The sequence below is a fragment of the Idiotropiscis lumnitzeri genome, chromosome 1, assembly GCF_059441095.1.
Source record: "Idiotropiscis lumnitzeri isolate Australia: NSW breed Sydney's pygmy pipehorse chromosome 1, RoL_Ilum_1.0, whole genome shotgun sequence".
Taxonomy (NCBI): Eukaryota; Metazoa; Chordata; class Actinopteri; order Syngnathiformes; family Syngnathidae; genus Idiotropiscis; species Idiotropiscis lumnitzeri.
In genome coordinates this window covers 29334841-29351456 of record NC_142391.1, presented here as the reverse complement: position 1 = coordinate 29351456, position 16616 = coordinate 29334841, and the positions used below count along the sequence as shown (strand labels likewise).

General features: G+C 40.7%; 1 protein-coding gene across 5 annotated transcripts in view; it reads right to left on the bottom strand.

Moving 5' to 3' along the window:
* sema6a (sema domain, transmembrane domain (TM), and cytoplasmic domain, (semaphorin) 6A) overlaps positions 1 to 10334 on the bottom strand; it is a 129033-nt gene extending 118699 nt beyond the window's left edge. For 4 of the 5 annotated variants that reach the window (XM_088294260.1, XM_088294253.1, XM_088294278.1 and 1 more), the window contains exon 1: positions 9895 to 10334. The gene's annotated coding sequence lies outside the window, so the exon portion shown is untranslated. Of the gene's footprint in view, positions 1 to 5532; positions 5614 to 9894 lie in introns of all 5 variants that reach the window. The other variant, XM_088294270.1, reaches the window with a different exon arrangement.
* Between the last annotated feature and the right edge of the window lie 6282 nt (positions 10335 to 16616).

Below are 16616 nucleotides of genomic sequence, written 5' to 3'. Positions count from 1 at the left end.
ACAACCTTCCCCATGATGTCTAATTGAAGACTCAAATTTGACCGTAGGTGTGAATGTGAGTGTGAATCCTTGTTCATATGAATGTGCCCTCTGATCAGATATCGACTAGTCCAAAGTCAGCTGGGATAGGCTCCAGCTCACCTCCTAAGCAAATGAGGACATGCTGAGTAGAAAATTAAGGGATGGAAGTTTAGTCCATATAGTGAATTTTGAACTAAGTACAAATCACGGCAGAGCTTTAACTCTCTTCCTGGAAGTGATTAATATTAGCCCAAGGCCGATGGCAAGCAATCTGTCATCATCATTAGGGCGTTAGATGAGCAGAAGGATGCTTGTTACAAATGGCCCGGCGGCTAGGATGTCATCTGACGAGGTCCCGTCCGGTTCAGGGCCGACTGAGGAGGGTTTTGGAGCACCGTGATTATGGCTGAGAGATAACGGCATGAGTAGAAACTGTAGACGGAATTCAGAGCACATGAATAATGAGCTGAAACCTTCCTTGTGGAGTCCGCATGTGTGAGGCAGTCGTGTGGATTATTGCCTGTGAGAGTATGACTGCTACTCTGCCGTGAGCATACAGATCACCTTACACTTTGGCTTTCCTCTGCTTTGATGACTGAAGCATACACACACACACACACACACATGAATGCATGCATGCCTGTGTCCACTCTCAAAACACGCACCCCTCCAGGATTAATTCACCTGCTGCACCTGAGAATGCAACCGCCGTGATGTCACCTGCGCTCTCATCACTTCAAAAGGTAAAAGAGCACCTCGGTGCCATCAACACAATGAGCCAGCATACCCTCTCACTTCCTCTAATGGCAATCCCCGGATCGCGGAAGGTTCATACGTGGAAGGTGCAGAATTACACAGACAATAAAGCATTCTTAGGTTACTGCCCACCGGCTATCCACACTCACAATGACAAGCTCCCGTGGCATTCTACAGCAATCTTTCCCAAAATTTATTGAGCAAAGGCACATATTTTACAATAGAAAATAGAAAACTCACGCTAGAATGTCACAAAAAGTGAAAATGCAGGTTTATTTTGTGGAAGCTATATATATATATATATATATATATATACAGTAGATGACCAAACAAACATTAGTTAAAGTGACTAAATTACAGTTTTTCAACCAATGAAGTGAAACTGAATAATTATCGGCAGCACAATGGTTGGAAATCACGGCATGAGGATAGAGTCGACTTGTGAATACGCACGTGCTTAACATGCATGTGTGCACCTGAGCGCCGCAGCGCTGCCTGCCAATTGGCTCCGGCATGAACGCTCCCACCGGAGAGGCTCACAAGCCGGGCAGGACCAGATAAGATGTGGTGATAGTGCCACCGTCACATTAGTATAGGCTTGGCCGTGATCTAGGTCACTTAAAAAAAAAAAAAAAAAAAAAAGAAGACAGACCCGGAGCCAAAACTCAAGCATGGCTCCTTGAAATAACACAGCTTGTTGAGTAGCTCTATTGCAAGAGAAGAGAGAGAGATAAGATGAGGTAGTTGACGAGGTGGACAGACAGACCAAAAAATGACCAGTGGACGGAAATATGGGCCGACAGACAGATGGATAGGTAGACAGTGTCATATGATACAGGATTAGCCTCTAATGCACTCGACCACAAACATAATCACGTTCATAACAGAGGTAAACAAAAGCCTAGAGCCAAAAGAGAGTAAGTAGTACATTGAGTATTCATTCAGTACATTCGGTATATAAATTCAGTAATGTGGGACTAAAGTAAAAGGCAGTAATCGACGGATCTAGAGATTGATGGATGAGAGATGGGGTGGTTGTGTAGGTGGGTATATGCTATGGCCTGACCAATATGGATTTCATTTATTTAGTTGAAACCATTATGATATTTGGCAGAATAAAATGCAGATAAATGATTACTTGGCTGATGAATTTTTAAAATATATAATGAATGAATTTTTTTTGGGTTCCTAATGCATCCAAACAAATATATGTATGGCAGCCATTTGACTGTTTTACATTACTTTGTCCTTTCGTACCTGTATGTGATCAACTTTACGACAGGGAGAGAAATTTGCAAAAATCTGATGATTTTTTTCTTAAGGGGTCTTAATGTCTTTGTTTTATGTTGTAATGTGCTAATGTGTAAAAAAATAATAATTTAAAAGAGCTAATATCAGCAGGGGCCTTAATAAATATACACACATTCCATCTAACTGAAGGACGGACAGATTGATGTATTGGGATGGATGCATATATTGTTGGTTGGCATGGGTGTGTTGAAAGCTAAATGAGTAGGTAGCTCGAATGATTGAGCGATGTCAGGATGAATGAAGGGACAGCCCAATAACCGAGTAACTGACCAACTGACCAAAAAGTAGATGCATGTTTAGTGTATCATGAGACACATATCAATACTCTGTGCAATGAAAGGTCCTTCACAAATGGCTTTATTTTAAATCCATCAGATGAGCTCAGCCGGATCTACAATCAAAACGGGCAGCTGAGCATGAAACAGGAGGCTAGGGCCCGTCATCTATCTCCCTCGCCGTAAACATGGCTAAATAAGCGGTGTTTAATGTGCCGAAACACACTGGAGGAGCCGCAGCATTCGATCGGTAAGCCTGACTGTGAATATATTCAGAAGCGAAAAGCAAAGCAGCAGCGGGGTGTATATTTGCGAGGGAGAGCATGAAAAGATGCACACGCAGAAGAAGAGATGGAGGGTTCACCGCTGAGATAAAAATGGAATCCATTTTGGTTCCTGAAGCACACTCATGCACAGCGCGAGGACCCGCTCCGTGCGTTTGGCTGCCATTGGCGCTTCAACCGTTTCCCCTCGTCCCCCTCCACTCGCTCCGTTCCAATTGTTCTGCCTTCCCCACACTTATCATTTCCTCCTCTTCTCTCCGGTCACACCTCTTTCGTTGAATTCCTCTTCCTCTCTCTCGAGGCAGCACCCCCCCCCAACACTGTCACAGGTCCTGAAACTATGGCAACGGAACGAGAGGGAGCAATCGCTAGCCATGATTAATAGATGAGAGATGAGGTGCCAATCGCTCTAGCCTGGGGAGGAGGGACGGATACACGCCAACAACACCGTGCAAACATGTATGCACAGTCACACGCAACACGCACAATGAGCCCGGAGACCCGCAGCCGCTGCCGTGAGGCACCTTAAGTGCTTTGTGATAATGTACGAGGGGAAATCACAAGACGAACGCAAGGCCACACCCTGGCTTGCCAAGGTGACCATTGGATGCACGTTTCACAAAGGCAGTTAATACAATCCTTTTTTTTTTTTATATGGCGTATAGGTTGAAGCGTTACGGGGAGCTGGAGCCGATCTCAGCAGAAATGGTCAGAAGTGGGACACACCCTCACTTGCAGTCAATTGCACTACACGCTGGAGCTAGGTGAACTAAATTTCAGATTTTCTCACTTAAATCTGATGACCAATTGGAATCAATTTTCTCCTCATCACTATTAGAAGATTCAAGCCAAGTTTTTCTTTAGTTTTTTATTTTTTCACCGAGGATTTAAACACATTACATCACAGGTGTCGAACTTAAGGCCCGGGGGCCAGATCTGGCCCACGACCTCATTTTGTGTGGCCCGCAATGGGCAAATCATGTTTGTCAACTTCCTGTTTCTAGCACATTTTCTTCACTTTTAACAACATTGGGATATGAAATATTGCCATTTATTTGTTACCAATCCTCGCCTACTTAAATAAATTGAAAATTTGTTGAATAATTACTTACTGGCTTCTGATTTCACAACTGGCTTTTCATCAATTTGTTGTGTGTATGTAATAACATAAGGTGATCATACATACATTTTTAACGGCTCTCTGAGGGAAACCATAACCATAATGTGGCCCGTCCACAAAATTTAATTTCCTGCTCTACATTGTCCCCAGGTATGAGTGTGAGCGCGGATGGTTGTTCGTTTTTGTGAGCCCTGCGATTGGCTGGCAACCAGTTCAGGGTGTACCCCGCCTACTGCCTGAAGATGGCTGGGACAGGCTCCAGCACCCCCTGCGTCCCTTGTGAGGAAATACGGTTCAGACAATGGATGGATGGATTTTCTTTTTCTCCTGATACCAAACGTACATTTAACTGCTTTTTTTCCAGCACATTGTTTTTACGTTTCTAACTCACACAACAATAGAAATCAATCTTTTTTTCTCATTACAAATAATGGGAAAATAATTGCTTCCTCTTGGGAAAATCGAATCATGCACAGCACAAAATTTGAATAACATTATAAATGTCCACAACTTACCAAAATAATGAGTAATTGAATTACAATTATGTTTCTGTAATTTTGTTGTTAACATATTTTTTTTCAACAAAGTACAGTGTGTTTACACACTTGTCTGGCTTGTTTGAAAAGGACATATATTAAAATACACCACCTTATATCCTCTTTACTCATTTAATGCCAGAAATTTTTCACGACAGGAAACCCCTCAATTCCAGCGTTTTTCTGGATTTTGACAGATTTTGCAAGGCCAACAGAATATTGTGTTCTAATATTATAAAAACACGAAGCTGTGATGTGAAAAAAATTTTTTAAAAAAGTCCAAGACGAATAAATACGTCTTTGGGAGGCGGGGACTACTTTTTTGAAAACGTATATGTATGTCTTATGGATTGAATGAGTTCATTTTTAGTGGTGCTGGGATTCTATTTAGGAGTGGTTGAGTACCCCCAAAAGTGAGCTAGAAACGCCCATGAGGACAAGTAAGAGAAACAGCACAACCACCAGGTCTCTTGCGCGATTTTCTCATGTAGAGATGTACAGATTTTAGGCAGCATTGGAAAGGAACAAAATTTGAAGCATCAAATGCAGTTCATCAACTTTAAAGATTACGCTTTGAAATACATACCAAATGTTGGAAGCCGCACATCCACTTTTACGTCACAACAGAGACGGTGCACATCCTCTCTCCCATGCAACACACCATCCTAAGAGAAGTCTGAGTAAAGAATGTTTGGCACGGCTGACCGCCATTAAACTGTATTGTTTTAGAGTGCACTATAGAGAGGAAATGCTTACGCTTAATGTTCTGATTTAGCTAAATAAATCAGACCAGGGAAAAGCCCAACGTAAATATGTAATTATTACACAAGGCACACCACACTTAAGGAATCACTACAGTAGTTTATCCAAAAAACAAAAGGCTCCTTTGAAACATTACAGTGGATGACAACACAGAGGGGAATCAAGGCCTTATGTGTTCATTGTTTAAGGCTATTGTCGTCTCACAGCACAGGACGATGTTTCTTTGTATAGTCATAGGGCAAGTTGACACAATGTTGTGGTGCTACGATGTCACCCTATTTACGTAGATCATCACTGAGCTCGTACAAGTCGTGCGTGGTTCAGTAACGCGACACAATGTGAGTGGACAACATTGGACAGCTTTCTAGGATTTGTAGAGTTAGTAGACTACAGCGCTCCACAAACGTTTTTAGCCGCGCACAGTGTTTTACATAAAGCACAATAACAAAATTAAAAATACAACTCACCACTAAACTGAATGTAGTTCTTGTAGGTATGAGTATCTGTAATGAGCCGATCCCATTGAGACGGGTTACCTATATGCTTTCCTTCACACAAAAAAAAAAAAAAAAAGATGTTGGAAATGGAATCAATCATTTCCTCTTTAGCAAGCCTGTCACTCCATATTACAAAATGAGAGCTCGGCGCGTGAGAATCACCGAAAGCTAAATTTTAAAATAGGACTGCTGATATTGTTTCCTAAATACAGATTTTTTTTTTTATGTTGGAATTTAGAGGTTATTCCATTTCTGTTATCGTTTGTCCTTTTCCACTTGCCAGAGAAACATTCCCCTAGTTTTTTAAACAAAAATTTACTCATGTTTGCCTTACTTTTTTACGCCCATATAACATGACCAAGACAAGCAGTTAGTACGGAAGCACATACAGACCCACCTGATTTTCAAAATGAAACTTCTTTCAGGCTCTAATGGTCAATCAAATCTTCTCTCTCCCAAATGGCCCAGTTGGTTGGGGACGGCAGCGCTTAGGTACAGTTCAAGACTTCAAGGCCATGCAGTCATTCACCCATCTACTGTCAAGTGATCACACAAAGCCCTGCTGCTACTGCCTTTGGATTATCTCTGCTAATGCATCCCCCTCTCGGTTCCATTTGACTAATGACAAGCAAGCCAACTCAGCTGTGACCAAAGCATTTCCACATGTTCCACGGACTTACGGTGAGTATTAAAAAAAAGAAAACCAACAACAACAACAATTCCATGATGTTTTAAGCTGATTGTAAATGCTCCAGGATGTTTGCTGCTTTTTCATCCGGAGACCATTTGGCAAAGTTTGGTCTCTAAAATATTTCTCCAAGTCCATGGGCTGGCATTCCAATTCATTTTGTTTCAAAACAACAAAGCCTCGCCAAGGCCCATCCGACAAAACACCAACAAGACACCCAGCCAATTCTGTCATTAACTTGCAGTGCGTGAGTGTTTTTGCCCGGTCCTTCGTGCTTCTGGCATTTTTGGCATTCGCAAAGCGTTCAATCACTTATGCTAATGTAACAAGGATGCCCATTGTTTTTAGACGTGGACTTGTATTCATTATAGCCGCTTGGAACAGCACAATGAAGCTTAGAAAATGGAACGTCATGTGTGCACGTGTGTGTTTGTGTGTAGCGTAGATAACATTTCACAGTAAGTGATTAGCAACTGATTACAATGTCAGTGAGCCTTGCGCTGAATAGAGCCGCTATATGGCGACATCTATTCTTTCCTAACACTCTCATATAGGCAATGCTCAATGGATGGGAGGTCTGTGGGGAGAAGAGTAACTATCATATTTATAAAACAACCAAGAAAATATCACAATAAGACCAACAGGTGCAAATTGAGCTTGCTTGTTCGAATCACAACACACTTTTGGCGACCTCAGTGAAAATCACTAAATGTGATGTACTATAACAGCTTTGATTTTGTAAAACCCTGAAAGCATCTTTCATTATGCCAAAATGTGTTTCCAAGAAAGAAATGTTCAAAAACACACATCATCATTTTATGATTATGCCTTATTCTGAATCCTGCTATTAATGCATTTTTGCCATTCCGTTCTCAGCAGGCCCAAATGCTGCTGCAATTTAGGCAGAATGTGGAAATTGGTTAAAGTAGGAGCGAACAACAAACAAGAGCTTTTTTATGTGCAAATTATGAAGCGTCATTTATGTTTCAGGCATTGCTACTTTTTAAAGTAGACTGAATGCAGTGGTGAGAAAATGGGGACTGAAGAGAATAATAGTGCAGCAACACAGTGAGTTAACGTTATCATGTCGGTCCTTTTTTGCCTTTTATTCACAAAATGTTACAATGGCACAACGTTGGCCTATCTGCACGACCGATAAGTGACCTGCTGACACACTTGGCATGCTTGGAATTAGAAATGCTACCTTGCAGTACCTTGTAGTACAGAAAATTGTTATGCCAATGAAAAATGGGGAAGGGGGTAACAGCATGCAAATGCGAAAATGTAAAATATTGACATTTTATCTTCACCCGTGGGGCTGTACCATTTCTACTCTAGGGTGACTCAAATTGGTGAAAAGTGACCGCAAACAGTCGGTAAATGAAAAGAATTACAAAATACACTGTGCCAAAAAAGTTTGGGCAAGCACTTTATGAAAGTTAGAAGTATAACATTAGCCCAATACTAGTATTCAATGGGTAGACTGGTCGCAATGGGGATGTAAGACTGGGAAATCAATGCTACCCGACTTGCACAAACTCACACATTTAATATTGCAACTAAAACATTATTCAACTTCAGGGTCACATTTGAAGTAGGAAATGATGAAAGTCACGCGATTCTTATTAAAAACCAGTGTACTTTCAAAAATAGTGGAAGCCTTTCAGGTAGGACAACACGTCTGCCTCACAGTCCCAAGATCCCTGGTTCAAATCTCAGCTCCCGTAAGGAGTTTGCATGTTTCTCCCCACGCATGCAAGGGTTTGCATACGAGTTAATTGAAGACGAAATGCAGAAGCGTGGATAATTTGCGTTACAATCTAAAGCCAACGAGAACAAAGGTTTTTTTTGCTGTCCGATTGTATCGAAAAACATCAGCAAGCCCACACACTGAGGGTGTGCATTAATAAAACATGGATTCCATGAAATAGGCATAAACGCAACGACTATAAAATGCCTTGGTATTGACTCTCATCGAATGAGCAGTGACAGTTAACAGTAGGTTGACTGGCCTCATTGTTTAGAGAAGGAGGCCAATTCATTTGAAAAGGAGCAAAGCCATTTATCAATTATTCAAAGCCACTGTTATTCAGGCAGCGTCTTTCCTCGAGTGGCACATTTAAATATCAACTCTCTCATGTTGGTCCCCCTCTTCAGCACTCTCTCGCACACACAAATAGATACACGTGAACAGTGTGACAAATACACATCAGTCACACACAATTGCTATTGTTAGAGGATCGGCAGATCAAACGCTCCACGGAGAAACACTCCAGCGTACAGCTCTTCGCGGCTGGATTCCATGGTTGTCTTACTGTAATGCACCTATTCGCAATACAACATGTCAGTGTAGTGGATGAATTGTTACAAGGCAGATAAGCACTGTTTGGCCTTTTTTTTTTTTTTTTTTTTTGCAGCTTCTGGAAGGCGGCGTGCCGTGGCCAGATTTATAGCCCTTCTCTAAAATGCCTCCAGGAAATTAGTGTGCCCTCAGGGCAATGTTTTAGAAAAAGATTTTTTTTTTCATCTTGCAATTTCACATGGAAATCTATTAGTCATTCAAAACCAACAGAAATAGGGTTAAAGGGCCCCAAAATAGCCTGCTTTTTTTTTTCTAACCTTTAAGGTTGTTCCCAATGCACAAAAACTTAAATCATGTGAGCTCCATATGTTGGTTATTTCTATATCGGAGAAAAAGAAGCAAACCACTGGGAGTGTCTGGGTGTTGCCATTGGAGGCTCTTGCGTGTGGCTAATGAGGCTCTTCGCTCTCTCCTCATGGTGCTTGTTTAAAAAAAGCAACACCAAACATGAAAATAAGAACTTTTCAAAAGATATTGCAACACTGATATGTTGGACTAGAGCAATAGTGACCACTAATGGTTCCCCTGCACCATGCACATACAGTCCCTGAACACACCCCAGTTTGAGCAGCCAAAGCTCACTAACACACTTTAACCCGATAACAACAATACATGATCAGTAATTTTATATCGCATTGCCAGTAATTCAAATAATCTCAATGCATGGCATTGGACACATCCTCTTCATATCTGCATGTAAATCACTGCTGTCATTTGAATGACGTACATTCTGTAAAGGAGAAATGTGTTTTGATCATTTCCCCATTTTTATTATCTTTCCACATTGGGTTTGTTGGCATTTATGAAAATCTTAAACCAGCAGTAAACAATAATCATTTGGTGAAGAGTATGGTTTAAGTTCCCATTTGTCATCTTTTTACACTAAAAATTACACCTTAGTATTGTTGTTTTGTGTGTTTCGTTTTATTTAAACTTAACAATCTGCAATATTGTAGCCCTCCCGAAAATGACACTTACTTATTCCATGTGAACAAACAGAAAAGGGATTACGCACCTATATTTGCTCCAGAATAAATGGACCGGTTGGAGGAACACACAATATAATCACCATTTGGCTTCAAATGTGCTGTTCAAACTTTCAAATCGCTTTATAAAAAGATGAAGTCAGTTTTTAAAGTGGAAAGTGAGCCTTGCTGGCCGGTGCACTTGACGCCCGGTTATCCACAAACCAAGCCTCCTCCCGTCTAGGCAGCGAAAAGAGCCATTCAAATAAAAGACAATAAAGGCGCGTTGAAGTTGAACAAAAACAAGGAATTCTTACCTTCAGATCATGAATGTCCCGATCTCGAAGCGGTTGCTCAACTCTTGTCTATTCGTAATCCATAAAATGTGATTCTTAACTCAACGACTCACAACAATACGAGCGCTACTTTTCTCTTGCGCGTCTCTTTTTGTGTGCGTGTGTGTGTGTGTGTGTGTGCGCGCGGCGCTCAAATCGGAATATCCATATCGAAATCCACACTAGAGAACGGCAAAGAAAGAAAGACAAACACACGCCGATGTGTTTGGGAGGCTCTAAAAGTGTCCCACGGGAATAGTGAAGCGCGAGTCCCGGTTGTGGCGACGGTCACTGAGGTGCGCGCAGGCTCGTCCACGACAGCCGCCGACGGTCATCCTATTTGGGGATGAAGCTTCTTAGCAGACTGGACTGGAGCGCATGTAGGCGAGCCCAGCTGTCAGCCACCCGCCACACACACGCACACGCACACGCACACACATGCACAAACATACACACGCACTGGGAGGAGCTCTGTCTCCAGAACGAGGGGCTATTGTGTCAATGGGTGCCAGTTATGGACAAGTGTATTTCTATTTTTACGCACGGAGGAGAAAGCTGCTAATAATAGTTTGGACTCTGGGAAGAAGAGCGAGGTGTGTTTAAAAACGGGACTAATGTTGGCTGAACCTAGCAAATAAGAGCTGCACTGCACAGCGCAGGTGTCAAACTTAAGGCCCAGAGGCCAGATGCAGCCCACCACTCATTTTACTTGTGGCCCACTAAAGCGTTTCCTGCATTTCATCAGAAAATCTGTACACAAATAGTCATTTCTGGACTTTTTAGAGCTATTACAAGCATTCTTTTAGAAACACAAATTTTCTTATACCTAATTATTATTAACATGTTTTTAATGAGAAAACAAGCACTCGACAGTATCGTAATTCATATAAACGTGATATACTTTTCCATTGTTTCTTTGTTAGGTAATTTAATATACCCTGCCACTGCTACAACAAATTGTAATCCACAGTCGCTGGTGCACAATTGCTTGATTGAACAAACTCGACTAAATAAGCACAGGCACATATTCACACAAGCATGAATCTTGCCACGACAAACGCCAAGTCATTCAACATCCACAGTTGCTAACGGTTCAGGAGGTTAACAGCCAGCCAAGACTTCTTTCAGTCAGTCAACACGTCAGGCACAGGCTTTAGAAGCTGCACACATTCAGTCACCGTCACAGATAAATTACTGGAGAACACTAGGATAGCGACCCCAAGTGACCAAATACACCACCTGCACCTCACATGCATATAGTAATGGTATTATGCATAAAGCTTTGAAATATTTCTTTAAAAAAATACTACTAATATACTACTGCACAGATTGCATCTTTCAGAGGGGTGGTCTGTAACGTAAACTAGGGATTATTGTAAAATAAGTAAATGGAAGGTGATGTTTTAAACAGTTTGTGTATCATGATTCAGTTGGTAAGAAAGAAAATTATTGCTTTATACATTCATATAAATAACGATTATCCCAAAATATTTCCCACTGTTTTGGGACAAATGATTACATGTACATTTTTAAAATGTTAATTTATTGATTATCTTATTGCAAATCAATGACCAATCCGACATTTCTTAAAATTACTACAATTTCAACAGTATTATGATTTTTTTTCTCATTAACACATACTACTTGCCATTTATCAAACTTGTTGCACTCTTAAAATCATTTTACATTTACATACATTTCCACATCCGTCTGGAAATCTTGACATCAACTGACTCATCACAGTATACAAAGTCAAGCATGGAAAAAAACATAAAAGCCTTCCACCAAACAAACCTCTTTTCAATTCAAGCTGTTGACTGACAGTATTCAATGTTCAGTGACTAGAAATATTTCTTCAGTAGATATTCATTTTCACAGAAATGTATTCTTCACATTGCAAAGGTGGCACAGCACTTGATATGAGCTCGGCTTACTTTGCTCCTGAAACTTGCCATCTTTTTGCATTCACAAGTGCATCAATATCAGGGGTCAAATTCTGAATAGCAGCCAATTTCAGAAAGTGGTTGTTTAAATGGTCGTCATTGCGCCCTCCGGTGGACATAATTAGCAGAGACAGCAGCCAGATTGAATTCCAGGGCTCCTCACACCTCAAGAATTAACATTCTTACATGTCATAAAAGTGGAAAATTAACTTTAATGGTAAATGGCGTATGTTTTGTTGCAAATATGTTTTAAACACTATCTGCTGTCATAAAAAGTGAAAATAAACAGAAGTAAAAGCAAGACGTAATCATACAAATGAGTGTTTTATTGAAAATACACTTCGCACATCTCATATGATATAAGTTTAAAAAGTTGAACACTTTTAAAGTAAATACATGGAAAAAAAAATTTACGTCAAAAAAAACACCACGCACACTGATTTGATAACACGTATCGACACGTCTGTCAAGCAGAGTTGCAAAAAAGCAGAAAAATAACACAAAAAAAAACATAGAAAAAGCAAAATTCCGTTAACACGGACTTCTCGGTGGATGTCAACGATTCCACTTCAGTGGGGTGACACACCACTGAAGGACTTTTGCTCAGTTGCGATGTGAGTTAGGGGACTAATATGATAGAGCTAATCAAATCACAAACCATTGGTCACATGCAGCCCCCAGAATGCCCTATCCTTCCATTTGCTATACCGCTTATCCTGTAAAGGGGTGAGATTGGAGTAGAGCGACAAATACACTCGGGCCAAAAATACTCACCACTGTTCGCACTTACGGGCAATTTAGAGTCTTCAATGAACCGGCTATATGTTTTTGGAGTGTGGGAGGACTACCCAGAGCGAGGCCACGCAAGCACAAAGAGAACTTCCAAATTCTAGACAGAAAAGCCAGAGCCGAGATAGGAACCCAGAACCTTCCTGCTGTGAGTCCCGAAGCGCCCAAGCTCAGATATTTTGCTTCGCAGCGAGGTCGCGGACAAACTGACCTCCCTGCAGCAAAGAGCGCCAATGCACCTTTTTGTTCTTTATTTAAGTTCATGCGTTATGATTCAAAGCATCTGCTGCATGTTTTTCAAGTCTCACGTCTGTCAGTTCTTCCATGGTGTAGATCACGGCCCCCCTTCGCCTCCACTGCCCTGTTATCCAGTGGGTCTCGCTACACAAACATGCTTTTATAGCAGAGATAGACAAAGCATGGCCCGCGGCCCCCATGTGGTCCACTTTGTTCTTTAATATGGCCCACAAGGCATTTACATTCAAGAGTCCTGTAACTTTTCGCCACTGTCAGGCAGAAAATTCAGATCTCCAAAAATATGATTCAAGAACTCCGCAATTTCTGTTTTAAATGACATGTGGCATTATTAACCAGAGTCATGAGTAATGCAACAAAATGTGCAGGCAAGACAATTGGTGCAAATTATTGTTTCGCACAAACTCCCTTCTGAAACGGATCATTACAGATACCGACAAAACAGGCCTTCTCCAATTAAGGCAAACCTCATATTTAAAAAAAAATAAGGACTTTAAATCTTGAGGTGACATAATGCTGTGAGGCTCCCACGGAATCAAGAGCTGGAGTCACATGATACTTCAATAGACATGTCCACAGGAGTAACTAGATTTATTCTTAAGCTATTTTCAACACTTTAGGTTGGTTAATAGTGTGTACAAATAACAGACCTTTGGGGGAAGTGAAATTGACCATATTAGGATATAAGAGGTGTTTTCTCAACTGCATAGATTTGTTGCATTTATTTTGCTAATGCTATTTTTGAAAATTAGTTTATTAAAACATATTTATTTATTTAGTATTCAAAATATATTTACTTTAATGACCATATTTGGACATGAGGTTTCTACCCAGTTCCATTGATTTGTTGCATTAATTTCTGTGTTTTTTTTCTTCCATAAATGTATTTGTTAAAATGCATTTGCTTATTCTGTATTTATATTCAATGTATTTTACTGACCATGTTTCTGCCCAACTGCATTGATTTGTCGCATTAATTTAGCTGGGTATTTTTCTTCTTCTTCTTTAAATGCATTTGTTTATTCTGTATTTATTTTCTATTCATTTAATAATATAGTAAGTGGTGAAGTGATTTATTGTAAAAAATAAATAAATAAATAAATTAAATAAAGGATTTGTTAAATCATTTTACGAGTACAGCACTTTTGATTTAATTGGTTAATTTATTCAATTAATTATGAACAATAAAGTGAAAACTAGGAATACTATTTTAATTCACCATTCTCTGTTCATCTTAAAAATCAAACGCGGCCCTTGAGCGCAAATATTTGCCCTCCCCAGTTTTACAGCCACCGAGGTCGAACTTCTCTAATCATTTGTTCCGATCTTATCAACGGGGGCCATAAAGTAAAAACACTTAAGAACAACTGCCATGTTCAAAAAGTTACACGGTACATTTAGACAATCTGATGTCAACATTTAAGCCTGCGACCAAACTAAAACCAGCACCAATTTGTCAAAGAAGTAACAGCAGTAAGCTACAAAACATATGCTGCTCAATTGCACATATGTGAATAAATCTAGATCCCGTTGCTTTCTTTAAGAAAAAAAAAAAAAAAAGAGCCCAAAATATAAAGTAAAACGCTTGAATTAACAAGCCACGTACAAAAAAGAGGTTACATGCGCATACGCCAGTGTGTTGTAGTTGTGCTTCTGCCAGGCCCCATTGCCGTCTTGTTAGTGTAGCGGCTCAGTAAAGAAATGCCTCCACATGGCCCTGTGCCAAACAGTCTACTCTACACTACACTAATGGCCTTGTGCCTGCAGGTCCTCTCTTCATCACTTCATCTGGTTTAAACTCGTTCACCAACTTGCAACTGAAGCCCAAATGCAGACACCTACTAGATGGGAATGCATTCAGGTCCCATTATAATCGTGTAAGAATGTAACTTTAGGAGACTTTTTTTATGCGAGTTATGGCCCCAGCAGATGTTTGCATGCATACTGTATATAAAGAGATACGCTCCAGTTTGTTTTAGTACCCCCACCAAGCACAAAAACCTGGGCGTTCTTAGCAGTATAACATAAAAAAATAATTTCCAGGAACGCTTGGAGAGAGGTGGTGCATGAACACAGAAAGAACCCATTAGATATTACTGAGGATCCAAATGTTGTTGTTTTTTTTTCCTCCCCCCACTATTCAGAAATCCCTTTGTCATTGTACAGTGTGCAACGAGATTGGAGAGCTCCCATCTCCAGTGCAATACAACAATAATTTAATTAAATTAGATAAATAAAAGAATCAATAATGAGATGGAAAATAATACGAGTGTTACAGTTGGGGGCAGTGACCAATAAGCACTGCGCGGAATTGAAGCTGAGCTTTCGAGCCATGTTAGGACATTACTGGACCGGTTCTGATAAATCAAAGGGTAGAGGCCTGCCATCGATTTCTAATGGCTTACTGGATCACGTTGGAAATAAACAAATAACTGAACAAACAGAGTTCTATAATTTTGTCACTTTTGTGATTGCCGTTTGAGTCACAATGGATGGCCACAATAAAAATGCGAATGCCTTGCCATATTAGCCTACATTACTCCTTGTACAGTACATCGTGTGATTTCCTTTTAGCGAGTAAGACTTTTCTAGAAACAGAACTTACAACAACATAAGAACGTGAAGGTGTGCCCAGTGCTAAATAAGCATTTGCATCCATCCATTTTGTGCAGCACTTTTTCTCAGGTGAGGTGGCTACTACCCCAGTAGACTTTGGGCGACGGTGCACCCTGGTGCGGTTGCCTGACAATCGCAAAACACAGAAAAGCAACCATTCATATTTATTTCATTAACTTCAACGAACCTATAATATGCCTGTTTTGGAATAAGAGGAGAAGCACCGACACTAAATCCACACATGTATTAGGAGAACATTCAAATGCCGCTCAAGGAGGCCGGAACTGTGAGGCATGTGTGGCGAACATGTATCAAAATGTATCGCTCAGAAAACATCTCCTTGTCCTCCCTCCAATGTGTGTGACTGTCAGCCGTCTTCAAAGGCTGAAGCGTCGTACTTCATTTTGAGCTGCAATGTGTTCATCTTGCTCACTCTCTCGTCAGCACTCAGTTTAAACTGTGCAGAAATATGCTAGAATCTTATCTACCGCATTTTTTTCAATATCCCAGGCACTTTTGGGGCTCCGTGCAGAGACACGGTGGTTGAAAAAGAGCAACCATCACAAGCTGGAATGGGCACAGACAGCAGGCACACACTGGGGATTCTTCAGAAGCTCAGCTTGGTTCCGCACTGAGTCTGTTAAACTTCCTGACAACTTGCTCTGTTCTATGCTCTCGACCAACGTGAAGCAAAATATGACTTTTCCAGCGTCAACTTCAGCTCCGTACAAGCTTTATTTTTGCCTTGAATCAACCAAGCATATTGGTTTTTGTGTGGCACTGCACTGAATGTCGCACCATAAAACCTGATCAAGCCACACCACCAAAACAGGATTTAAAAAAGTGGATAAACAGGTTAATTGCGGAAGAGCAATTAATTGACATGCTGTCGGACGGATTCAAATCTTTAATGCTGCAAATCCATGAGAATCTTATATTTGTAACCGCAAATACAGCAGGTTCGGATCAAAAAGCCATCGCAGTGCTGCGGGTCTTGAATCTGTCTGGTGCCTTTCCTCTGTCTCCATCAATGAACAATGGAGCCAGTTTATTTTAGCCATAAGGTGCAAGGTAGAAAAGCGTAAACATGGACAATTTGTG